This window comes from Corvus kubaryi, unplaced genomic scaffold, assembly GCF_017639235.1.
Source record: "Corvus kubaryi isolate FWS band 111438036 unplaced genomic scaffold, C.kubaryi_AGA036_p1.0 split3-73, whole genome shotgun sequence".
Taxonomy (NCBI): Eukaryota; Metazoa; Chordata; class Aves; order Passeriformes; family Corvidae; genus Corvus; species Corvus kubaryi.
Window position 1 is genome coordinate 25,541,931 of NW_024582091.1, and position 27,524 is coordinate 25,569,454.

General features: G+C 41.0%; 1 long non-coding RNA gene across 4 annotated transcripts; it reads left to right on the top strand.

Annotated features, from left to right (window-relative positions):
- The first annotated feature begins 520 nt into the window (after nt 1-520).
- Nucleotides 521-26,597, top strand: LOC121659281. Of its 4 annotated transcripts, none has more exons than XR_006014250.1 (5): nt 521-569; nt 1,034-1,163; nt 19,428-19,537; nt 20,715-20,764; nt 25,862-26,597. It is a non-coding gene; the product is annotated as an uncharacterized LOC121659281 (long non-coding RNA). The 4 variants fall into 4 exon arrangements; XR_006014249.1 differs by lacking the exon at nt 521-569 and adding an exon at nt 576-664; XR_006014247.1 differs by lacking the exon at nt 521-569 and having other exon boundaries at nt 576-1,163.
- Nucleotides 26,598-27,524: the final 927 nt, after the last annotated feature.

Sequence of the window (27,524 nt, forward strand, 5' to 3'; positions counted from 1 at the left end):
GAAGGGATGAAGATGACTGTCGCTAGCTGGGCGCTGTGGCTTTGCAGTGCCAGAGCATGATGCCACCACCTTCCAAAAGCGTCTCCTAAGCAAAGCCGCTCGGCAGGACCAGCGCACACTCACACACACGTGCACACACACATGCATGCATGAACAGCTCCAGTAATATGAGTCGATGGCAAAGAGACAGGAAAGGTTTCTGTGCAGAGTTCCACAGCCGAAGGTTTATTGCAGTTGCGCCGTGAAGGAGTCCAGGGACAAAGAGAACAATGGAGAGTCCAGGTTTAAGTATGGGAGCGGGCGAGCATCAGAGACCAATGATCTGAGGGCACGGGGCCGGTACAAAGGCGGGACTGGGGAATGGGAGCCAATAGGAAAACTCTGGGGGAGTGGCGAGGGGCAAGAGCCAATGGGGGGAACAGGGAGTAGAGAACTTTCTAGGGCATGGGACATATTAGGTAACAAGGGGTGGGGAGGCCAACAGCCAACCAGGGAAGCAGAACTGGGGTACATTACCATAACAGAACAAAGCATCCTGAGAGAAGCTTCTTTTCTCACCCTAACCTGAGGTTCTGTGATACTAGGGACTGTCTTACCAGTGGACTTTCTTTGAGGCTTGTACTGCAGGCTAACTGGCCACAACAGATGATACCAACAGGATTTGGTGTTGTGAACAATTAAGCTTCTCTTCACTTTCCTCCCTTAGTTTTCTTGTGTTTTCTCTGGCTTTATGTTTCCTGATGTGGGTTTTTTGAACTTGAACCTCACAAAGAACATTTGTTAAAAGATGATGAAAGAGATATGTTTACACCAAATGGCTGGTGCGCTTGTTCTTCTCCTTGCAGAATACTCTGGGGTGTGCCAAAGCTTATGGAACTTGAAATCTTTTCCTGGTCTGGGGTTCCCTGCAAGCAAAAACCACAACCCCGTGCTAGAAATAAACAGAATTACCACAAGCCCTGGGACTGTAGGCATGTGGAAATCCCTGTGATACTAATGTCTGCTTGTTTTCTCCTTTTTTGGCTCGTCTTAGGCAATGTAACTTGTGAGCAATTCAGTGGCAGCAAGCCCATCCTTGGCTGGGCACACGCCTCTGTGGATCAATGTGCTATGCTGCTTGACCTCTGGACCTCTGAAACTGCTCTCCTGGAAAAAAAAGTCAGGTACGGAATTTTTTTTGTCTGAAAACAGTGATTTGCAATCAGTTCAGTTTGGGTTGCATAAGATTCCCTTTCAACAACATTTCCTGTTGCGTATATGTATGAATGCTAGAACCAGCAACTATACTTATTCTATAAATATCACTCTATATTTACTATATTTTTTTTCATTGTTATTTAACCTGAGAAAAAAGTGCCATGCTTTATTATGTAGTTTAAAAAAAACAACAAGCAAACCAACACTAAAATGTGTATTAAGCAATGTATAGCACTGTTATCCACAAGGGCTGCTGCATATCCTGAGGGCTCTCCCCTTCATCCCTCTCAATCCAGAAATGTGACTGTATTTTTCCATGCCCCATGGAAGCATATAGGGTTTCTGCCCAAAGATTTCAGTGTTGAAAGATGAAGATTAGACAAGTTGAGAGGAATGGACCCAGAGAAGCTTGGAAGTGTATTTCTGTCTAGGGGACTCAGCAGTCCCAAGGACAGTGCTGTGAGTGTCAGGCAGTGGAAAGGAGCAGATAAACCACTTCAGAAGCACGGAGAAATGGCACTAATTGAGGTCGTCTTCACACACTTGAAATGTTTTGTTCTCAGTCCTGGAACACAGGGCACTTCTCAAAATAGGAATAGTAGAGGGTGTTATGGAATCTCCTGTGTACCCTTGAAGAGGCTTTAAATAGAAAACCTTTTAAAACTAAAAGTATGTAGTTTAGGAAATCTCCTAAGGCCACTCTCCCATTTTCGGGGGGGTGGGGGCAGGGGGAGGGTACAGAGCTATGTAAATTCTGTCTAATTGCCTAGTTCACTAAGCTTCTGCCCTCATCCCAACAGACTTCACCTTCCATTGCTATATAACCCTGGTACCTCTGTGCACCTACCTTTCATTTTTATCATGGGTCTTCTGTACAAGGGAATTTGCTTTATTTTATAAAGAAAAAGCTCCAGCTAGAGAATAAGGAAGCCTCTACAGCAAAAATACAGTAATTCTCTTCCAAAAGCATCACAGAGTATATTCTGGAATTGCTCCCACAACCCAGCTATCTAAGCAGGATTAAATGTACAGATGTGTTATTGCTGGAGGTCTCACTTTTAGCTAAAATTTTAGCTAGCTTTCTTTCCATCTGGGACAGAGTTCATGCAGATGAATGAGGAAACAAAAGCACTTTGTACGGCAGATTAGCTTAACGTAAAGCTTGCTATTAGTCTATTGCTCAAGCACTCTCTTAGCTTCCTCAGAACAGTTCAGGTCAGGAAGGTCAAAATCAGAGAACTTGAGTGTTGAAATCTGTATTCTCAGCAACCAAGTTACCTCCTAAGACTTTCTGCATCTTCCTCTTCCAGAATCTTTTGGTTCAGTATGGAAAGTAACACAGATGCTTTTCTACTTAAGTGTTAATGCAAGAGAGTCAGATCTAGGTCATTGCATAGTGACATTACTGGTATGTCCAGAAGGAAGAGCACTAGATGTTCATATTTTCAATCTCCTAACTACCATTTGACCAAAAAGAACTACAATGCTATCTCAAGAGTTCACACGTGCTGTTGTTCTTGGAACATTCCTTTTTCTGACCTAAGCTGTGGGCATTGGTAATTAAAATTTTTATTTAAAAAGAACTTAAGAGCTAGTCTTGATAAAGGACCCTTAAGAGGGCTTGAGTCTTTGCGCAACTTTAATTACACCTTCAATTAATTTAGAGTTTCTCCAAAAAATATTAAGTAACAGTGACAGTCATTGCCAAATGTGTTAACAGAAGTCTTGGAAGAGTCAACAGGTTTCAGGTTGAGGGAAATGGAGCTTTTCAAATATATGAGAAGGGATTAGTTGTCAAAAGAAGCAGATGTTTTTAAAGCAGTAAGTACACTGCCTATTACTTTTTAAAAGAAATAATGTGTATCATAAAGATCTTCATGTTTCAGTAGAAAAAAACCCAAATGTTAACTTTGCAAAATTTGGATGAAATTTCTCCTGTGAGTAGTTTATTCTGCGTTCTGTTCTTGAGCCTTCTGATGAAGCATTCAGTAATATCCTGTACCACAAATGTGATGCTGCAGCAGGTTACTGGTGGTTTGGTACAGGCAGCAACCTTTATGCTCAGAAATCTCTCCCCAAAAAAGAATGAGTATTTGGGCAAACAAACATTTCTAAACATGCCTTGGAGTATCTCTTCAGCTTTTTTGTTTACTTTGAAGCTTATCAGAATGCTTTGGATCCAAAGGAAAGATTCACTTTGGCCCAAGCGATTACTGACATCATGCATAAACATCCAGGGTTTGATTTTGAGCTTCAATGTATGTTAGCACCTACAAAGATGAATGTATGTGTTTGCAACTTCACCCCACTGCTGAGGGACATAGTAAACCAACAAGTAGGTTGAATTTACAGTATAGCCATTTTTGGCAAGTAGGTGAAATCCATCATGGGAAACTTTGATTAAAGCCTGCACGGGTTTACAGTGTTAAGGTGGGTCTGTACTAATTTAAAAATGAAGTCCACGGATGTTTTGTAAATAGAAGACCTGAAGATCAAGAGCAGAAAGCTATCATTTGTTGTTGCCTGCCCCTGAGGTGCAGCCAGGCCGAAGGCTGTGCAGGCATGCCCTGACTTGCTTGAACCACGTGCTCTGAATCCCCTTCATTCTAAGCGCGGGTAAAACTGAAAGTAACTGGGATTCCACCGAAACAGAGTCTGATTGGCTGGTTACCCTGGGTCCGCCCCTAGTTCTCCCCTTCCCCTTCCCCTGAATAAAAGACGAGCGGAGCAAGCCTCCCCCCACTCTTGCTCTGGCTACCCCTCTGCTAACAGCTTGTGTGTGTCTCTGTCTCGGACTGAGCGTGATCTACTAGCAGAATTAAAGCATAGAGCGAGGGCTATATTTCTACCTCTTTGCTCCTGCTTTTGCAGCTACCACTTGCTGCTTTTGGAGCTACTAAAGTGCTAGATCGCCTGTGCAGTCTCTCTAGGCAGCTCGAGGCTTTCTGAGGCACTGAACTGAGAGCCTAGCTGGCTAAGTGTGCTGTGAGTATTTCCACAATCATTTCCTCAACATAAGAAATGAAACATTGGAAAGATTGCAGAGCTTCATACGTCATGTTAAAGCCCCATCTGCTACTGTTTGAGACACCTAGAAATAGTATTTGAGAGGCATGGAAGGTAAATAAAATGATAATCTAATTTTTTTCTGTAATGAAGTATATAAGGAACTAGTCATGTTTAGAGTAAGAGAGAAGAGACTTTAAAGAGAATACAAACAAAACTTGTGCTTCGTAGTGCACTTTGAAAAATTTCAGATAGCTGGGAATTCCTGTGCTAATAATTAAAGTACAGCATTTCAAATCCTCACACTTTTCTTCAGGTCTAAAAATCTGCCTCAGCTTTCCTCTACATCTTGTCACAAGGTGTTTCCTTTCTCTGAGCTTTGATTTCAGAGGCTGCAGGTTGGGAAGCTTAATTAGCTAACTTTTGTAATGTGGCTTTTAGTCCACAGACAGAAGTTGGGGGTTTGGTACAAGAGGCTCAATGTTGTGCTGCTGTTGCCACCAGTGCTTCCACATTGCTAGCAACAAAAATGGAATATTGCCAGCATCACTGGATCTCAAATTTTGTTCTGAAACAATATGAAAGGCTCAAAATAATTTTAGCATAAATGATTCATGTAGAGTGGGTACATAGATAATTGACAAGAAAACTTTTATATATATATATAAATAGAATCTTTTTAAACTTCTGTTTAAATAAAGAATAGTTGATTTTTGCCTTGATTTCTAGCTATATGTGAATTTTGTTGGCTAACGTCACTGCGTTTATTGGTAAGTTTTAGGTAGAGGCCCAAAGGGAATGTATCTACAAGACTGTTTTTAGAACCTTACCCCATGTCTGACAGAGCCAATGCCATGCAGCTCCAAGATGGACCCACTACTGGTCAGTGCTGAGTCCCTCAGTGACAGTGGTAGTGCCTCTGGGATAACAGATTTAGGAAGGGAGAAAAAAAACCTGTGCAACAGCAATTGCAGCTAGAGAGAGGAGTGAGAAAAAACAGCCCTGCAGACACCAAAGTCAGTGGAGAAAGAGATGGAGAAGGTGCTCCAGGTGCCAGAGCAGAGACTCCCCTGCAGCCCCTGGTGCAGACCATGGTGAGGCAGCTGTGCCCCTGTGGCCCATGGAGGTCCATGGTGGTGCACAGATCCACCTGCAGCCCCTGGAGGACCCCACACCAGAGTAAGTGAATGCCTGAAAGAGGCTGGGAGCCTGTGGCCTATGGAGAGAGAAGCCCACACTGGAGCAGATTTTCTGGCAGGACTTGTGACCCTGTGGGGGACCCGTGCTGGAGCTGTTTGAGAAGAACTGCAGCCTGTGGAAAGGACTTGGGTTGGAGAAGTTTGTGGAGGACTGTCTCCTGTGGGAGGGACTCCATGTAGGGGAAGAGCATGAGGACTTCTGCCACTGAAGGAGTGGCAAAGATAACATGTCATGAATTCATTGCAACTCCCAGTCCCTGTCCCCTTGCCCCACCGGTAGGGGGAGGTAGAGAAAATCAGGAGTGGAGTAGAGCCTAGGAAGAAGGAAGGGCTGGGAGGAAGCTGTTTTAAGATCTGGTTTTCTTTTTCATTATCCTACTCTGATTTTGAATGTCAATAGATTAATTTTCCCCAAGTCAGGTTTGTTTTGCCTATGACAGTAACTGGTGAGATCTCTCCTGGTCCCTATCTCTCCCTATGATAAGTTTGTTATATCCTCTCTCTCCTACCCTGCTAAGGAGTGGAGTGATAGAGCAGCTTCATGGGCACCTGGCATCCAGTCACCACATCGACTGTAAAAAATTTAGTATCCAACACCTGAAAGTAAGACTGTTGGAAAGAATTGCAGTCTTATGGTGAATCAAGCAATAGATAAAAAGTCTCACGCTATTTAGATACCCAGAAAAAAAAAAAAAGGAGAAAAAGTGATTCTTCCCCCACCAGCTTTACACTGCCCTTTCATTACAATGGATTTGGTACTTGCATCTTGCAATGCACTGGGGCATTAGTTTTCCTATGGGTACAGAATATTAAACAGTAATGATGGAAGTAATTACTGAGGTTAGCCTGGCCTCAGGATTGCTGCATCAGTATCCTGACCTGGTGGTACAACTTTCCCTGCCCTTTGGCCACAGTCTATTACTCTTTTGAGTACAGCTGCCCAGCTGGATATGTGTGCACTGTGACTTCACATACAGAATCCACACATTACCTGCAGGTACAAAACTGCCCCTCGTTCCCAATCCCTCGGCTGTGCAACATTGTGGGTTATGCAGAGCAGCCACAGAGCAGCTGATATACACCCAGAAGCCAAGAGCTCCTTGCCTCAGGTCCCTTCTGGATTCCTGCCTCTGTCTTGAGCCCCTTGCTCATATTCCTCTTCCCACAGACCTTGTGATTTTTTGTTGGTTATCTGAGGGTTTATTTTTAAGTGCAGGCAGTTTTAATGGGCAGGCATAACCATAGTAGATGTGACAATGTGGTTAATAAACCATGTCAGCTAATGAAAGAGAATTTTAAACATTTTCTGTTTTCATGAGCAAATGAGACTACTTAGATGTGTTCCAATATAATTACATTTATTACGACTACAGTTCTATTTTCATATTGGATGTTTGATATCTGATGTGCAATAAAGCATTGCTGTTTATTCTTGCAAATGAAGCTATTGTAAGGTTTTTTATGTAGACAATTAATAAAAGTCTTATTTGAGACCTATTTGTTCTTTCTTTGTTTTTGTTGGTTTTAAGTTCTACTTTGAGGAACATTTATTTAGCTAGAGTTTCACCCTTCTCTTGGTTTGGTGTGCTCCATCCCCAAAGCTCTTGAGTGTGTCTACCAGGAACTCCACAGCATATACAGACCAAAAACAGACACTAAAGGAGGTAATCTAGAAAAATAAGTAATGCAGCTAATAGTTGGTAAGTGGCTAAACCCCAGAAACTTTCTAGAATTCTTTGATTCAAAAGGACATAAGTTCCATTTTGCTTATGTTAGTAGTAACTCTTTCAAGTAGAATGTCCCAGTGTGATCTTGCTAGTTCAATTACACTTCCTGGTTAAATTCTAGCTATGTGATTCTTAATTTATTTACTTATTGCTTAAGATTGGTGAAGATACATTCTATCCACCTTTAAAACAAGATTTTTTTTTTTCCTGCAAATGACCACAGAAACGTAGAACTCTTGACCTCATGATGGCAGCAAGTAGAAACAACCAGCTTAATTAGAAGGAAAATATACATGGTTAATACTGATGTGAGGTCATGATAAGTCTCCAGATTTTGTTTGTGTGTGTGTACAGTCTACAAAGAAAAGAAAGACTTGACATTAAAGCAAATATTGTTATAGCTGAAGTAAATTATTACTATAATGTCTACTATTTCCTGGTGTAGGACTCCAAATTTGGTTGGGTATAATTTTGATAAATGCTAATTATTGTGAATGAAATTACTGATGTTGGATGTCTCAGCAGGTTGAGGTTTTTTTAATTAGTCAGCGTAGTTGTTGCTTGCTACTTCTCCTGTCCTCATTGGAAACAAAAAATACGCTGTTCTCCTTGTAGCAGCTCTGTGAAGAAGCACGTAAAGATGACTTGTCCTGTCCCACCTATCCAGAGCCAGAGAATTACAAGTGCACAAAGTCAGGATAAGAAGGACAGAATAAAGTTACACAGCTTCTGACACTGAACTTTGGGGTGCTGTCTTTCCAAACTCTGTTTTTTCAGTGTAGCTGTGAATATGTGGGGAATGGCTGGTGTTGAAATCTAAGCATTTATTACTAATAACTGCATGGCTGTGTTCACATGTTCTTATGATCTGTGATTCATTGGTCATAAGCAGCAAAGTGTGAAGCCACTCGGCTATAGCAGTGGCCACACCTGCCGTCTGCTATGAGCAGGGTGGCCCAGTTGTACAGGCTGGGACAGACATAGAGAAGGAGCATCTCCATGCACAGAGCCAGGAGGAATGGCCCCAGCTAGTAATAAGAGAACCAGGTTACAGGGGTATATATACTTTCGAGAGGTATATACAGCTGAAAGTCTGCTGAATAGTGAGTCAAAAGATAAATATCTTGCATTAGATATAAAAAATAGATAAAATAACATTTTTTTATGGATAAAATAAGCTTTGAGTAAAGCCAGGTTTATAGGTTCAGTGTCTTTTGCCTTCAAAGCAAAAGACAAAATGCCAGCATATTTTTAGGGGCCAGGATAGGTCAGGGTGGGCACAATTCTGGCCTTGCATGGGTAGTTAATCAGGAACAAATCCAGTCATGATTTACGATTAATTTTTGAATGGTCCCCTAAAGTATTTAAAGGCCTTTGTTATCTGTATGTAAGTGATTTCTCTCTTTCCTTTTCATTTTATCCCTTTGTTAGAAGTTATTTGCTGAGGTGCTGATAGAAGACCCTGTGTTGGTGCAAGAGATTGCTTTGTCATTATTAGAGATGGAAGCAGATGAAGAGAAAAGGCAGGCAGAGGTAAACAGCTCTTTATCCTGGATTCCTTCTCTGTTCTCCTGGACCTTGTCACACTCTGCCATCGGCTGATGGAATTGGCAACAGAGAAGACATGGTTAGCTAGGTTAGTGCTGTTTTAGCCGTGGGGATTTCAGAGAGGTGTGGTCTGCAGGGAAAAAAGTGAGTTCTTTTAAATAGACTACCTACTATAGTTGGAAAAAAAATACAGAGAGAAGTGTGCCTGCATTTCTGTTGTAGGAGCTGTTTGCCTGCATGTCGAGATGGGGAAATGGGTTTAGTTTCAAAAGTTAAGGCCATGCTGCTTATCAAAGCTTGACAGGAAAAACCTTTTCCCAGTGAAAATATCAAAATTTTGTCCAAAGGAGCAGGCAGAATTCACTGATCAAATGAACACAGTTAAATATCTTAACAGCCTTCTTATGAAAAGCAGTGCAATATAAGAACAGGCACACAAGAAGTACAAGTTTTTTTCACCACCAGAGGTAGGAAAATATCAAAATTGCTCCAGCTCTGCTGATCTTTACAATGATAATGAAATAAGAGAGGCAAGAGAAGTCAGTGTCATTTATGGAGTTATCAGCTGGAGGAGATGACAATTTGTACAGGAAGACAAAGAAGATAAGGACTGAGGTAATGGGGAGACTACAAAGGGTAGTCTTGGAAGCAGGTTATTGGTGAAATTCTTCTTGTTCAGCTCCATATGACTTGACAGTTTTATTAATGATCTCAGTAGAAAACATAAGGAGGTGTTATTAAATCCAGGACATTGCAGTGCTGGCAGATAAAACTGATATGGAAAATGAATTGAATACCTTGCAGGAAGAACTTAGAGTTCTAAGGATTAGAGCAGTAGAGAGGAGATAAGCATCAATAACACAAATCTTAAGGTTATGCATAATAATAGAAAATTCTCCTGTGGGCTTTGAGCTTATTACTTGGAGGCAACAGAGGAGGAGAAAGAACTGGGTGTAGAGCTGGCCATGGGATGATTGTAAACTGCCAACAAATCACAACCGTGATGGGCAGGAAAGCCATTATTTCTTACTGTGAGTCAGACAATGAGTATTTAGATAGAGGGGAAATTGATGCCTGTATGTGGTTCTGGTAAGGCCTTACCTGGATGATTAAGTATAATTTGGAGATTTGTGTTCAGGTAAGACAAATTCAGCCTGGAATGGGGGCAAAGATGATAAACTGGCATGCTGGGGCAAAATAGAGGACACATTTTACAAAAGCAAAGGAAATAGATTGGCTTGTTTATCCTAGCAAAAATGAAGGCTGAGAGAAGATAACATTATTCTCCACAAATACACCAGAAAGATAAGCACTGAGAATGGAGGGAAGCTATTAAACTAAAGGCCAAATTTGGCAGCAGAACAAATGGATCTAATCACTGTGAATAAATTTAGTCTTGAAATTAATAGGGGATTTCTAAGAATCCGACAACAAAGTTCTAGAAGGGAAAGAGAAAAGGGTAGAAAACTAACAGTTTTAAAGTGGGGCTTGATTCATTTATGGAAAGGATTTGCGGGATGTGATTGCTTGCAATAGCAAAGTTGGGTGTGTAGGATAGACGACATTTCAGTCATGGTTTGTCTTTGTCTTAACCCTTTTTCTAACTTTCCTCTTGAAAATTCAGAGTCTGTATTAAAAAGCCAGCAGCATTTATTTTCAGCAGCTGAAACCTAGACATCTTTAAGATATGTGAGCCATGACCACTCAACTTAGTTTGGTGGAAAATCTAATTTTCTGTCACAACTCTTTTTCATTGAAACAAGAACTTCTTGAACTATAATCTGACATGTGGAACTTTCTTGATCAAACTAACAAACAGGTTAATCTACATTAACCCGAAAGATTCCATAAAGCAAGGAGGTCTCTTTTCTTGGCAATTTGTGTTTCTTGTTTGGATACTCAGCTTTCTAACAAAATAGAAATTCTAGTTAAGCTACTGCTGGTTGAACTTTTCCTTCAATTATATACATGCATGCATACAAACACAAATATTTTCTGGTAATTAATAAGGGGTAAGGTTACACTGAATTTTTCATTTACTGTTTTTTCATGAAACCTGTAGGAACTTAGTATCTTGAAAGTTCTGTCTCTGTGTCAGATTTCATTAACATTCATCAACTGCTTTAAAAGTCGTGTAGAGCAGACAGATGAGTAGTCTGGATCATTGCCTGGCTGCATTTCTTTTGGGAACGGGACTAAGAGGACATATTCATCTGAGGTGGCATACTTAGAAATCCCTGGAAAATAGCAGTAAATTGTCATTTTCTGCTATGAGAACTGAGTGGAAAGTGATGACAGAAAGTAAGACCTCAGACACATATGTAAGGCCAGTAAGCATAACATTATCTTCATTTTAGAGAAGATGGTTAAGTCAGTCTAAATATCAATATAAACCTATATAGTTTATTTAATGCAGTACTCTGAGGTGATGTTTTTACATCTTCTTTTGATGTGATGAAGTTCACAGTTCATTAGAGTATGAACTGGTAGAGGCTCAGATTCAGATTGAAACATCAGAAAAGATCTCTTTTTCTGTTATGCAGTGCTAATGTAGTGAGTGCACCTGCATTTGTGGATTCCTCTACCTCATAAAATAGCTTTTGTCAGATGTGTCGGAATTACTCCCATTACTTGACTGTCTCTCTATTCCTGGAGTGGAAGGTCATTTACATTTAAAAATACACATTTATGTTGTGTGTACTGTTCCTTACAGCCCCCTTGCTTCTTTATGTTCCTCAGTGTTTCCCCAGTTCTCAGTTTCTCAGTATTCCTCTTCTACCATTCGATGACAAGGGACATCCTTTGGTAGAAAACTAGAGGTAGACAGTGCAGCTTTAGTTTGAATTTTGCTTCTTTTTGGTTTTGTTTGACACAGTCACCTTTTTAATATCTTTTATTGTTCTCTATATTTCCCCTTTACATGATAACAAGCTGATGTGTGTGCTGATGGCTGTTCCGTACAGGCTCTTTACATGTCTATACTGGTTAACTGAGACTGCCATTTATAATAATAACACAGCGCTCTTTATTTTAAGACTCTAGAGTTGATTTTGGCTGTGCCCCATATGATTCTTTATTGATGCACGTGGTGTCTTTCATGTATTATTTTGTCTCCTCACCTTTTCTTTCCTTTACTTTGCAGGCAGGGAATGACACCCGATTTTAAAAGATTAAGAGCTATGTCTTCTAGGTTCTCTTTGCGTTTTTATCACATTCTCACATTCTCTGTGACCTGATTGCTTGGCTGATGAAACACCCAATTTGATGTTAGGAGAAAGAAAGGGAGTATCTTACTCCTTTGCACTCTGTACCGAGAAGTCAAAGCCTTTCTTTCTGACATCTTCTTACACTATATGAGATGGAGCATCACAGACCAGATCAGTATTTCTGTGGTCTTGCATCTGAAGGAGTGCAGTGATGGATCTGTAGGGAAGGAATGCTAAAAGCAGAACAGTGCCCAGCTTCTGATGCTTGGTGCTTTAGAAGTTTCCTGAGTTAGTGGTTGCATCTAGACCATGTGTTTACTGTCGGCTGATGGACTGCACTCATAATTCATTAGATGGGGGAAGTTGTGTTAGGGTTGCTTCATACTGGGGCCATCTAGAGTAAATGTTTCTTAAGTTATGAAATCACTGTTTTAATAGTAATGATGTGTATGTGCTCTACTTGTCTGTTTAAACTTCCTCTCTGGCAGTCAGTCCTCTGCCCAATTTCTAGTCTGAAATAGGGTTATTCATCTCTCTGCAAAAGGCTGTCCTTTCTAAATAGGAACAGTTAGCCTATTTCCCTTTGTTTTTCCTTATGACATTACAGGCTTGCAACTGACTGCCCTTTGTGAGTGCTGTCCGTGTCAATTGAATGGGCAATCCTGAGCAACCATCAGGTATCTCAGAAAACACTCGTTTGCTTTGTATCCATCACACCATTTCAGATGCCAAGAAATGTTTTAAGTTGAATGCAGGTGTCTCACTGAAATGAACATGATGGATGTAGGTTTCTAGATGTGGATTGTTTACAACAGAAGGAAAGTTAAGTTTTTGAATGTATCCATGTGGTTTTGGTTTTAGGTTATATAAGGCTTTTGCAGTGGAAGCAGGTTTTAGGAAGTTCCATTTGTACCTGAGACCTGTGCTCTTCGAATCTACATCTCAGATGGAAAATATTCCATCCCACCAATATTCGTTACATCTCTCTTGGAAAATGACAGCTCTCTGAAAGATAGACTGATAATTTTTTAGGTTTCATGGGATGTAATCTCTTTAGATCAGATAGGATCAAGCCTTTAGTCTGCTTAGGCTCACACATAAGCCACTAAAACTTCAGTGTATAAAATACATAAAATTATTCAGGCAGAAATGTAAAATGCTGCATGAGTTGTTTCTTATTTGCATAGTTGGGGATTGAATAATACTAATTTGAAGCTGTTGAGGAGTGAAAGTGAAGAAAACACTGCATCTGTGTAGAACACTGGCAATTTTGCAATGAAAGTGTGTTTTCATTCAAAGTGAGGAGTTCCTAAGGGACCTGACCTGAAAGCGATGGCCCCAAACCCCATAGGTAGCGAAACAGGACCTCGGAAACTGTTGTGACAGTTTTCTAATTCTGAGCACAAAGCAAGCTTATTCTCCTAGAGTTAAGGTGCACTTCATGAAGTGACCTCTTTGGTCTTTGTTTTTCAACTCAGTGACTACTGGACCCAATCTCCCCACAAGGAAAAGGCTATTTATTATCTTCCCTTTTCCTCTGGGGAAAGTGACTGGAACAAGTAGATTTTACAGTTGCTTTGATTTACTCTTTAAAGAGTCGATCAGTATGTGTGTATACGCACACAAAATACACCAGTTTATGTGTGTGTGTGTGTATTTTATATCAGGGTTTAGGAGGAAGGAAAGAAACAGCTTGTGAATCCTCTTCCTGATTTCAGGGAGAGCATTCTGTCAGTTGCTCCCTGTGGCTAAGCCTGGGCAGCAGGACTCCCTTCTGACTACCTGCAGACCTATGCTGTTGTTTGAATCCAATCCCCTTGCATATAGTCCAGCCTGCTGTGAAAACTGGGCTGTTCCTAACAAGTTTAGCACTTGCAAGCGACTTGGGGAGAAACTTTAGCTGCTAATTGCATTAGAGCAGTAGTGTATATCAGAGCCCAGAAGACAGTACAGCAGCACAAACCCCCACATTAGTAACCAATACTTGAAACAAGGCATGATTAAACTAAACAAGCAGATTTTTCACTGGCATAGACCAAGCTCATCTTGGAGGAGTTAATGAATCATTGTAAAGTCAACCACAAAACATAATGAGAACATATTCTTTTTCTTACAAAACTCCTTTGAAAACTAAAGCATCATCCTAATATCACTAAATTAAGGATTAGAGTCACCAATTCCACTATTGTTCTAAATTTAAAAGGGGAAAGAAGTAAAAAGTATTTCTGAATTTATCATAATCTTCCTTTTATCTTCAGTTCGGCTTCTTTCTGTCATGCTCCATGTTGATAGATAATTTTGCTTTTATTTCAGATATATTCCATGTAGCTTACCATTAAGCATTCAAGAAATTGACAATCATATTGGAAAGTTTAGTATGTGTACAAGAGATCGTATAGTGCAGGTGAATGGTTTAATCTGCAGAATAAGCAAAAAGATGTGTATTAAATTATGGAAGAAAATTAGTTTAGTCTTCAATGGTTTTTTGCATACTTAATCCTTTCCTCTTTGTACAGGTGTATAAAAACAGTATCACAGACTGCCAGGCCATGGACATTTCTTCTTTAAAGCTCTCCACAAGGTCTCTTTTTTGCCATCAACTCAGTCATGACCTGTACTTTGCAGCATGGTGGCATGTATTTAAAAATTTACCAAGGAAAACCAAATATGTTTTATTTGGTATCTATTCTCTTCCCAGCCTGTTTGCACATGGCTGCACTCTCTAGCACTCTGCTCTACTGAGTAGAATTGAGCATACAACTCACTAAACATAAATGAATGAAATATTTCCTCGGTCCCTACATTGAGTCATGTTTCAATGATAACAATGCATACAAATATAATGCCCTGCCTTACTCCTCCTTTCTTTAATTAAGCTGCTGAAGTACTACAAAACAGAGAGCAGTTTATGTAAAGTGAACAGCAGAGGAAATGCCTAACACGTTTTTTTCCCTTTCCTTAACTCTTGTATCTATCAGGAATAAGGAAGATGGAACTTATCCTGGCCTGTCAGGTCATTCAGAAAAATGCTCTTTTGGCAGACATTCAGCAAGCCTCCTTTTGTTATTGGATCCAGCCTCCCCATACCCTGGACAGAAAGGTTAGAAGCATCTTCCTCACACTGCTCTAGCAGTAATGGAGTTAGTCAGCCCCAAGAGGGTATCTGTTAGTTCTGCTTATAATCAATTGGGTGGCAGTCCTGAACAATACTTGGAACAGCATCACGGATGACTGCAGGAACTGCAGTGGGTGTGTATTAGCATACAACATAAAAATAAATGGTGTCACATCAGTGATTTATTCAAAGTCTAAGACTTGGGTAAGCGATGAAGCATAGCCAAAAATACACAAGAGAGGACTGATGGAGGTTGGAGATTAATTGAATTCAAAAGGCACAGGTGAAGTCTTAAAGCCTGTGGTATGCAGAAAGGCTAGCAATCACAATCTGACCTTGAAATATGCATTTTTCTGGGGTGGTGAAACCATGAATTCCCACTACCAAAAACAGTATGGTCAACACTATTTGCAATGGGAAACATCCATACCATCCCGATGCCATAATGTTGGTTCAAAAGCTACCTTCCAGGGTTACCAAAATTATTCTTCCTTGCCTAATATTTGGCTTTCCCTTTTTTTTTAACATCCTGTATTTAATATATGGTGTTCAGGAGTTGACCTTGCTTTATACATGCTAAGTTTTTGTAGGGCTCTGTGCAGCATTTCTTAGGCAGCTGTCGTCTCTCTTCCGGAGAAAGCTGCCTTACAGTGGTGAGATAAGTGATCTCGTGTGCAATATTGAATTTGTAAACAAAGAGAGATTCTTTGGGGCTTGTTGTGCCTTCTCTGTGTTTATATTGACATCTCTTTCCACGTTCCTTAGTACACTTCTTCCATCTCCCCTCAGCTTCCTCTTGCATCCCTGATGCACCCCGTGCTCAATCCCTCACTACCAGGGAGTATCCTCAGCTCATTCCTGAGTATGGGAAGTGCCTGTGATTTGCTGTCTAGCCAGGCAAGAAATACTGTGTTTTGCAGCAGGTTTGTAGCTGTGCATGTGCTGACTGCCTGGCTGTGATGCTGGGAACCCAGCTGGCTGCTGCCTCCTGGGAGCTGAGCAAGCCAAACAAAACAGCCAGGGATCAAACCCTCCTTTCCTTTTCCCTGAGCAGAGAGTTCTCCTCACTAGCTGAATGCTGATTTTGCAAAACTGGAAGGAACTTTTTACCCTTGAGACCTCTGTTCTTATGTCAAATGTATTTAAAATTAGTCAGAGGGTTCAGAAGTTGTTGGAGATGAACCAGCTGAGGGAATGAGAGTAAAACACTTCCTGTGTGACACACCACTAGTTTTTTTCTGAGTTCAGATATGAAAAATAGATGTTATCATGACAGTCAGTTGTCTCATTCTGGGTCGCTCATAGCTGTAGCATAAGGAGGGGAGGGAAAGACATCACATGCAGCTGCAGCTGTGACTTGCAAACTTCTGAGCATGAACTGCTGTTTCTAGAGCAGTGTCCTACACGCCGTCTTTCCTTACATTGGGGATGATTGTAAAAGAAGTCCTAGGGTCAGCAGTAACCCCAGAGACTGTCAACTGCACCAGAACAGACTAGCTCCACCGCTACATGGTTTTCATGCTGTCCTGGCACAAGCAGGACAGTGATTCTGCATTGTATGGCTGAGATCCACTGGCCCAAACAAATTGATACCCTGATGATCCCCCAGAAAAAAACTTACGGCTGTATGGTCAGAGCTGCCTGCTTGCTGCTGAGCAGGAACCTTTGCAGCACTGAAATGCAACTTTTGGCAGCACACAGCCATTGTCCCAGGGGGCTGCTGCACTCTGAAGCCACTTGGTGGGCACCCAGGCAGTGAGACCAGCTGTTCTGCCTCTTTGGGCTGGCCAGGGTCTGCTTCAACCCCCAAACTGGTTTCCATTCCCTCTCACAGACAAGTCTTCATTTCTAATCAGATCCTGCAGCACTGAAGTCTTCAAAGGAACCTGAGCAACCTGTTGAAAAGAATTGATCTTCCAAGCATTTGGAGCTCTCTTACTGGCTAAATGCAGAATGGTTTCTTTCCCACAGAATGGCAGCAACTCTGTTTTTCATTTTCAGATGCCTCCTCTCCTCTACAAATCATTTAGTGGCTGCTGCATGCATTCTGAAACAGTTTTTGCTCATTTACCGTCAGTGGGTATTAGCTAACTTATCAAACTCACACACAAGAGGCAATCAATACAACCAACAGAGGCAGTGATAAGGTGCTCATGCATCTGTTATTCCAGAATAATATGCAAAAATTGAACAAATCTTGTAAAGCCTCCTTACATACGAAAAGGAGATGGATTCAGGATGTCACAGGCTGTGTCTGCACTGAGGGACCCACAAGTGCTATGAGCAGTGTGGTTGCCCACCCAAAACAGGGCAAGGTCTGTGGTATTTCCCTTCAGCCTGTGTGAAGGAAAGCTGTTTGTGTGATGCCAAGGGAGCTGTGTGCTCTGCAGCACCTGCCACTGCCTGGCTGGTTGACAGCCAAGACCCATGGGCTGTGCCATGAAGGGCACAGGCTTAACCAGGTCAGACTCGTTGTGCAGTAAGTCCTCGTGCAGACCAGTCTGTTTGATAGTGGTCCAGGACTTTCAGAATGATGAAATCCCATGTATTTGAAACCTCAGTGCCCAGCTTTACTGCCTTTGTTTATAGGCTGAAATATTTCTCAGGAAGACACTGCTCATGTCTGCCCATTTACTTCTAAGGCAATTGCTCACCACTGATTTTTTAATACATGTTTTATATTCCTTGTGCTCAGAAGAGTTGTTCTCTGGGCAATAAGTCAATTTTCTACAACTGAGCCAAGGTGTTCTTTGGTAGACCTATCTGCAAGCTGCCACTAACCCAAGTCAAGTTAGTACTTAGTTAAGAGAAGGAAGTCAACCCTCAAAACATGGCTTTTTTCCCCCCTCTTTGATCTTTCTCTTTCCTGCCATACATGCAACAATAATTCTTCTTGATCTGCAGTGGAATTAGTGTGCTTTTTTAGCACCCCTGGACTTCAAAGTACCTGTGACACTTTTGAAATATGACTTAAACCATTTGGAAAAGTACCACTTGTTCCTATTTGAAAATTAGGATTATTTTTATATAAATAAGCAAAAATTTCTGAGGCTCCTACATAACAAGAGCCAATGGGACTTACATAGGAGTTGTGAGGGAATGAGTGTAGTTTTTTGTGTTTGTGGGGAGGAAAACCGATTTTCCAGACAAGTAATCTAGAGAAACAATTATTTGTATGTATTTGAAAATGTGACTATCTGTAAATATTCATATTTTATTTGCAGCTGATTGAATTTTGAGAATGTTGTCTGATTTATAAATAGGGTACTGCCTCTAAGTCTGCTGCTGCTACGGTTTCATTATGCCCATGCTCAATGAGAAATGTTTTTCTTCTGTGACTTTCAATGAACCCAGTGAATTATTATACCATAAAACTAGAGTAAATGAAAACACACAGAATTGCAAATCTGCATTGATTTAGTAGGAAGAGCTGCCAGTCTTTATGACAGCAAGCACAGAATTGATGTTCATGATATTTTAGGAAAGAAATGTTAAGTCTAACAAGTCAGAGCAGTTCAGCAGGTGAAAGACATTTGGAAATTCTGGGAGTGAAACAGAGGATTGGCTGCTTTGATGACATTCAAGACCAGGTTTATGGGGCCTTGGGCAACCTTGTTTAGTGGAAGGTGTCCCTGTCCATGGCAGGGCTGTTGGAACTGTGTGGTCTCTAAGGGCCTTTTCGACCCAAGCTGTGCTGTGGTTCTATATGACTCTGGTTTCACATTAAAACCCATGGAGAAAACCTTTAGTTAACTAAAGGAGAGAATCCAGATACCTCTCATGAGTTCCTAAGCATCATCAAGTTTACAGCTGAAAACACTGCAAAATTTTGACAAGTAGTAAGTGGGCCAGAATAAGGCCATTAAATAGGATTTTTCTCCTCGTGTAGAACAGAGCTTGGTCTCAATACTTTTATGCCCACTTACTACCTTCTGTCTTTTACATGGGGTACTGTGTACTAACAAGGTACTGGCAAGACACATATTTTTTATATTATTCAGTGCTGATTGGCTGGAAGTTGAGCACAGAACATTATGTGCTAACTGAACAACCTGGTTTGAAGGTACAAATAAAAGTGCATTCAATGTGTCCAGTTTGGCCCAGGCAGACTTGTGGTTTTTATTACTACCTTAATGCCAGTATGAGGAGGTTTTTGGGGTTTTTTTTGTTTTGTCACTATTTCTTTCACCATATATTTCACTTCCCCAGAAATTAAAAATATATAAACTCTGACTTTTTCCAGAACTTATCTCCAATAGCTGATCTACAAGGCCCTGTGTATTTGTACCGGTTATACATAAGGAATGAGTAAAATGAATGTTGTTGGAGAAGTTGTCTAAAGAAGTTATTTGAGTGGTTCAGAAGAAGATTATCAGTTCATCTTTCAAAAGGTGACTCTTCAACTCCAATGTTTTTTTTCCCTCTTTAGGCTTCCAGAAGCTTTCATTTCCACTCAGCTGGACAAACGGAGACTCTGATAGGATGCTGAACCCTATCACTCGAAAGAGAGAAGCACTGTGCAGCAGGCTGCAAAGCCCTGTAAGGACATCAGGATGCTCCCAAGTGATTTTGAGAAGGACTGTTGGGTTTTGGCACATAGGTGAAGTGGCAGCTTTGAGTTAGTGTTTGCGCTTACTCAGTGGTTACTTTAAGGAGAGGGTGAGCCAGTGGCAGGTGTGGAAACTCCAGAAGAGGGCAGGAGGCTGGGATGTGGTCAGGGTGTCTAGACAGTGGCCTGGCTCCTTCTGCTGCACCCTCTCCCCGTGGTCTCCCATGGGCACAGCTGTAAGGCTCGTGATGGAGAGGGGCATGGAAAACAGCAGCAGTCCACAGGCACAGAGCTCATTAAGGCTGTGGATGCTAATGGACATTGCTCCTAAACTATTTCCAGCCTAGGTGTGGACATAAATTCTGGCTGTAGTTATGTTGATGGGTGCAGAACTGCTCTGGGCTTCTGCATATGAAGTGTCCAACAGTGGTCCTAGCTAGAGATAGAAACTTTGTGAGAAAGTTTCCTCTAATAATTATTTCTATACATATTTTAATTTTAGAAGATGTGATAGTTATTTTTAAAAGTAATAAATGTAAACATACAATTATGTTTATGTATTATCGAATTTGTCTTTTGCAAATTCTTATTTATCCAGTGTCTAAAGATGAGAACATAGATCCTGTATTAAACTGCTTGTGATTGTCAGTCTTGTGCTGACTGCATCACAGGTTAGGCACAGCCTTGAGGAATTTACCATGTAGTAAAATCAAACTCCTTCTATACAAACCCTTAATGCCTATTCCACTTTTAAAATAGCGAGCATAAATTATTTAGTTTAATGTACTCCTCACGTTTTTGCCAGCTCAGTAAGCTATGCAAGTGTACAAGGAAATATCTGCAAGCTGCAGGCTCTTCTGGGGAAATACTACAGAATTTGTGAACAAAACTGTATGAACCAGACTTTAATAAAATAATTCTGAATTTATTTACAAGACTGACTTAGCTGTCTCCAGGGCCTGGCACACTGGTTGAAATGTTTTTTAATGTTTAACCTCCTTAAGGTTTTGGAGTTTCATAGTTCAGATGTTTGTAATACTGAACAAAATCTAGAGAGGTTTTTAAAATTATATGAATAGAAAATGTTACAAGTGTTTCGGCTTTGCTAGATTCAGAGTACATGTAAGTCCTACATGATACTAAGAAGAAAATATTATCTCTTCATAGGGTGAAGTTCTGAGACTCAAAAGAAAAATTATTGTTGAATATTGCCATTAGTAAGTATATCTGATATAGACATTTACTGTATGTCTAAATATGTTTAATATAGATCTAGTATAGACATTTCCATACAAATGTATCACGTTTTAAACCTAACTCTTCTGAGGTCATGTTTTTCATGTAGATGTATGAATTTACAGACTTTTTATTTAGAATATTATGAATATGCCTGTAAGCTATTTTGCAAGCTGAGGAAAAGAACATTTTCAGTGGTTTAGTGGGATAACATTACAGGTAGTACAAGCCATGTTGATGAGTAGGAAATATGCTACTTGGTTTCTTTATGAGAAGAAAGGATTGATGGTAGGATGCTAAGCAGAGGCATACAACACCAACACTTTTTTGGTACTTCAGCAGAAATACCAGATAAACATCATTGATATGAGTGATAAATTGTAGTGGAAATAATGTGCAATAGAACAGAGAATGAATGAGTGGGATGTGCTATCCTATGAATTCAGTATAACTTGTAAAACAATTTGTGAGAAAACATAAGTTCAGACAGGGTGGGACTTGATTTTATTTTTTTAACTCTGTGTTCATATGTAAATGTTCAGTATTTTATTGGTTTTATGCCCAGGTAAGTTTATGTTTCTGAGACCTTTCTCTTGCACACAGTATCTTGAGATTGAGCACAAATACCAACAAAAAAGAAACGAAAAAAGGAAATGGGCTTTTTCTAGTCTGTTTTCACTAAGAAACAGACCACACTTGGCATAACCCTGTAGCCTAGTTTATGTGTTTCCTTTCTACTGAGTGTGTAGCCTGTTGTGAAGCCACCTAGAACTGTGTGTTCCACTCTGTCAAAAGGCTGGGCAAGAACAGAGCATGTGGGCAACATCCAAGTCTGCCATTTCATATGCCCAGGTATGGAAAGGTGCATTCAAGCAACCTTGGGAAACAACAGGGCAAGGAGAGAGCTGTGAGCAGGAAGGCATGTTTTGCAAATGGTGTGGGTTTGTGTCACACTGCAGATGCAGACTGCCTGTAACCCAGGTAATGGTGGGTGGGTAAGGCCAGACTAAGGGGTCTGGAGGCAGTTTGCAGCCCGGGGCTGGAGTAGAGTTTCAGCGCAGCTCAGTGATAATGAAATCTGACTGAGGGTCATACTGTCGAATCCCCAATTGTGCAATTAACTCATCATCTCACTTAGCTCCTTCCTGCTTCTGCTGCCTTATTGTAACTTAAGTATCAGCAGCTACCACAAAATGGCTGCTGTATTAACTTGTGGATTTTTCTAAAGCATTGTAAAGACGAAAAGCATTAAATCTAAAATTTACCTTAGTTCTTAAATGCCACCCTCACAATTTTTATCATGCTGGTCATCACAGTACAGAGGAAGTACAGCTTGTAAATTTGGCTGTAGAAGGTGCCAAGAATATCCACACAGAAAGAGGTTCAAAGGTAGAGCTTATCTGGGCTGCTGATGCCCCATGCAATATTATATATTTAAATTATACCTTTTTTAGGCTGACTCACTGCATGTCCCAGCATGCTGTGAGAGGTCAGCTCACTGGGCACTACTATAGCCTAAGAAGCCTCTTAGATGACATCCCTGTCATAAGAGACAGTACTTCATAATTGGTCTATCTCAAGCAAAAAAAAGAGGAGCAAGAATTAAAGAAAAACCCTGCAGCTAATGCCAGGTTTGCATTAAGTTTGCAAGAGTGTTCCTGGGGGCCAGAGTCCTCGGTCAGTGCATATTGCTAAGTAAAGGTAAATACATGTCTGTAAAGGGAATGATAATCTGAAAGTGCCTTGAGCTGTGTGTTCTGCCAGTCTTCAGGCAATTTTTGATGGGTGGAAAATGTGCAGAGTCTCCTGCAACAGCTGGCATACAGAGAAAGAAAACTTTGAAAATATTCTTGCTTCTAATCCCAGCACTACATGTAAAGGATAAACAAACAGATAATCTCATTTTCAGGATGTAAATCCTCTTCTTTAATGATTAATCTTAGGTAGTGAGGGTTTTTCTGCCCTTTAACTTTTATTTGTTTAAGATTTAAATGAAACCTACTAATAAATTGCAGACATGTGACTTGTTGGAAGTTAGGAAAGGAGAGAAAGAGCACACAACATCTAAGGAGATGACCCTGTATCAAGATGACCCTGACCAATTGTGCTCCTTTCAGAAAGCACAGTTTTTTGACCATGTCACAAGGATCTCCTTCCTCAAAACTTGTGTCTAGCAAGGCATGCCCTTCTGCTGACTCCCTGTGTGACTCTGTTAGCACCAGCAGACAGATGGGTTTAGAAGTAGTCTCCCAGCACACTGTTTTGGCTTCTGATCATCGTGTTCCCCAGCAAAAGAGAGGCTCAGCAGGAAACACAGGAAAACACATGTTAAGGTTTGGGCAGAAGCTTGTGTCAATGACAAAACCTGGAAGTTGTAGTTACAAGCCCAGTGAACTATAAAAGTTGAGAAGATGCTCATCAGTCCTCCCCTGCTCTTATCTGGCTGGTAGTTACTGGAAAGTAACTCTGTCACAGGCTTATTGTTCAGGCTATTTTCCCTCCTTTATCTGCCTAGTTTTGTCTAAGCCACTGTATTTTGTGCTCCTGTCTCAGACTGCCCTGAGAAGCTTTTAAGCTTTATAATATTTTACATATTACCATAAAAAGTTGTACACAGGCCACTCGTAGCACATTTACTCTTAGATTTAGAAGGAGTTTTCTCTGGACACAGTAAGAAAAGAGATAATAGTAATTCTAGAGCAGAGTATTTTAGTAGACTTGTGTTTCAAGCTCATGCTGTCCCCACCCCAGATTGTTTCAGTCTGTGGGTTCATGAGTCTCAGTGTCCTTCCGCCCTGAACTCATTTGGGAGTTAGGACCAAGAATGGTGGCTTATCATAGTTACTCTTTATTGCCATCCTAGTTTATCAGCAAGGACTGAATCAAATATGATTTATTTGCACCAAGGAGCTGAGTTCAGCTGCAGAACCTATATATCTGCAGTTCATGCCATGCACTTCCTGCTACTCTTGGAGTCACAAGGATGTTGAGTAAAGAATAAAGCCATGGTGCATTTCAGGAGCATCCATCCTGTGACAGAGAAGGCATTCCAGACCATTAATTCTTCTCGGATAATCAGCAGAGGTCCGTGAGTCCTGATGCTGTGCACCCTGATCAGGTACTCTTGAACCTGTAGCTTGGCAACAGCAAGAAAATAATTCAGTATCCTATAATACTTTGTAGAGTTATACTATTACACTTCTTCAAAGAAGTTAATTTAAATGTATTAACTTATAAGCAGTTACACATTGTCCTTTTACACTTTAAACATCCAAGACACTGTCACACCCTAGAAAATGTGTGTGTACATATGTATACCCTTTTATTTCTTTAACAGCACTGAATTTTCTTAAGTTGCCTGTTCTCCTCCTGTGCTTTGACACTTGCCTGTGTCTCTCCATCAGCTTGTGGCCCAGCCACACTCACTTTCCTATCATTTGATATGCTGCTTTTCTGTGTTTCAGATACAAAGGAAGCCGAGAGCAAAACCTCACCTACTGGAGAGAGGTAGATGTGAGGGTGCCCAGAGAGCAGTGAATGTGGGGACAGCTGCAGTATGGGAACTGGGGGTGGCTTCAGCATGGGGATCAGGGACCCCTACAGCATAGGAACTGGGGACCACTGCAGCATGGTGACCACTGCAGCACGCCCTTCGCATCTGCGTCAACCTGTCCTGCACAGGCTGTCACAGAAACAGGCATTCGTGCCAGAAAGAGAGCTGCAAGTTGCTGGAGAAAAGGCTTTGATTAAGAATTGCTCCTGCCCTTTCCACTCCTCTGGTCTTTTTTTGTCCCTGCTTTATCAGTTATTACCAATTAATGTTTCATTTTCTAGTTTTGTTTAACTCAAGCCAAGAAGCACCTTGTAGATAGCAACTGCCAATTAGTTATGATGAAAGCAGTAATTTAGCTTCCAGCTTGCCTGCATTTGGAGGGCTATAGCAGAAGTTAATTAAATTGCGTTCTTATCTTCTGAACTATTCTTGCTACCTGCATCTGTGGTTGCCAGGTGCTTCTGGGGTGAGCAGGCCCTGCCTTTCCTGTCCCTCTCTCCCCTCCTCCCTCTGATAAGGACCTGCAGCTAGGGGAAGGAGGGAGGGAAGGAGGGAAGGAGGGAAGGGAGGAAGGAGGGAAGGAGGGAAGGGAGGAAGGGAGGAAGGGAGGAAGGGAGGAAGGGAGGAAGGAAGGAAGGAAGGAAGGAAGGAAGGAAGGAAGGAAGGAAGGATGGATTGACTACTGACTCTGGGGGAGAAACAGAAGATAGTTATAATGTAAATCTTTCTGGAAATATATATATATGTATTTCCATAAGACTAAAATTAATTAATATTAATGTGAACTGTTTGAGAATAGCCCATCTCACTGTAGTCATCTGTACCTGAGACGATTCCCCTGATTAACAAGAGGTGCTTCAAAGGGATGACTTGTTTCAGACCCCTGGGTTTGGATGAGATGTTTTGTGTCCTAGAATTCCCTCTTTCTCTCCCCAGGGACTCAGGGGAGGTGCTGACATTGTCAAAATCTGCATTTGGTCAAATGAATCCTCTTACTTTCCTCATTTTGCTGTCTTCATGTTACACAAAGTTGAGCTGCAGCAGGATGAAGAGAAGGCTGTGGATAGTAGTCTGCATCCACCCTTACTAGCTTACCTAAGCCCTAGCAGTGTCCCTTAGAAAGAGGCAGAAGCACTGAGTACAGCAGAAATGTTACCTTACAGAAGACAGTAAAGGACTCCCACAGCAACTGCTGTCTTAAAAGCAGATGTTGGAAGCAGGATGAAAGAAGACAATGTATGACTGTGGGTTCTGTGCAGTGGTGCCATCCTGTTCTTCCCTTCCCCCAGCCTTTTTCTTTGTTCCCAGATTTGGCATATGAAACTAGGTCAAGGCTCTTAGCCATACATGTTTTAAAAGTACTAATCACTCTGTGAGCATGACAAAGCATGTTTTGGGGGGGTTAGGATTTGGGGTTTTTTTCACATAATGTAGAAAATCGATTCTATTTGGGATTAAACTCTGTTTTAGCTGTTTCTTAGGAAATGGCACTGAAAATCTTTCATCTCTTTCTGGGCTGATCTAGATGCAGTGGGCTGTTCTTCTTTTCTCTCTGAAGAAGCCAGATGCCACATCACAGAAGAGTGGCAAAGTGTTGGGACTCCTCTGCAAGCATGGCTACAGAGAAGTCACCCTTCATGTCCTGCAGTGAGGTGGGGAAGAACAGCATCTGTGACAGGCAGATCACAGTCCTTGACCACCAAAATCAGTGAAGATGACGCACATCTGGACAGCGTATGTGCTTCTGCCCTGGGAGGAAACCCTGCTCACCCTGCTTGCTCTCACCCTGCTGGTATCGTTTACAGGTTGTGATGTAAAACAGAGGAAATGGGGAGTGTGAATACCAATCTCACCCTGAAAAGGATCTGGTTTCCTTAGGTACAATTTGTGCTTATCATTCTTGTGTGAAAGTTAGTAGGTCGCAGCTGGTTAAACAAACCCTGCCCAATTATAATTTCCATGCTTACAACAGAGTATTTAACCTTTCATTACTCCTTTCTACCCAAATCAAGGGCTGAAATTTTTGCATTCAATTTTACTTTGTTCTTTTTTCAGTGTAAACAAAAAAGGAAAACATTAAAAACCTATAAAAATAACTTCAAAAAGACCTGAACTTAATCTCCAAGATTAATTGATGTCTCTTATTTCAGAATGTACTAACTGCATATTGTACTTCTTCTTCATGTATATGAAGAAATGGCACATTGTATATAAAAACAAGAAAATGCATTATTCATGTAATAAATGCTGGTTTTTTCATGTCTTCTGGCAAAAAAAGTAGGCTGCCTACTAGTAACTGCACATCATATTTTAAAATAATGATGCAGATTTTTAATGTGCGTCAATTGCATTGCCCTGCCTGTCTCCTGTTCTTAGCCAGCAAAAGCACATTCCCGGAGGAAGAGACCTTGAATGCCCTCAGTGCATCAGCTCACATCCTTGCTTTATAAAGTAGGTGCTTTAAGAAAGTTTCTTCCAAATGTCTCTCAAATTCAGCAGATTTTGAAGGTCAAACCTTTACCTTGTACTCTACACATCATAGCTGAATCATGTTATGTCTAAAATACACTTGCTCCAAATCTGAGAGACAAATCTTATGTTCAAGTAAGAGTTTAACTTAAAAAAAAAAACAAACCAAAAAAGGATTTCTGGGAAATGACAGGAACAAAGAAGCCTCAAAATACTATACACTTCTCATTTCTTGCAATAACTCCTTCCAACCTCGAACATGCTCTCTGCTGTCTAAAGATGGGCTCACGTTCCTTAATTTGTGGATCATCACTCACACTAACAAAGTGCTGGTCATGCTCAAAATGCTTGAAGAGAAGGTCAGTATTTTTTAATGCTAAAAGAGATTTTGTTCTAGGCACTAAGCCATCCACAGCTTTTCACATGCATTACAATAAGTCTTGCAATAGGACATGAGGAAAAAACCATCACAGTGACAATCTGAGTGCAGTCAGTGTGTTCCACTGATGAAGGCTTTTGATGCAGCTATGAAAGGCATGCCAAAGAAAGCATGGCATTCCTCTAACGGTGCTCCCTCCACACCTTTATCCTTGGCACCACCCATGTGCTGGCCACGTCAGCCACAGGAAAAGGCTGCTTTTACTGCTCTGCTTAGGGTTAAGGTTACACTTATGGTTAGGGTTAAGAAACCCACAAAGTCTAGAGCTCCAGGGACACGG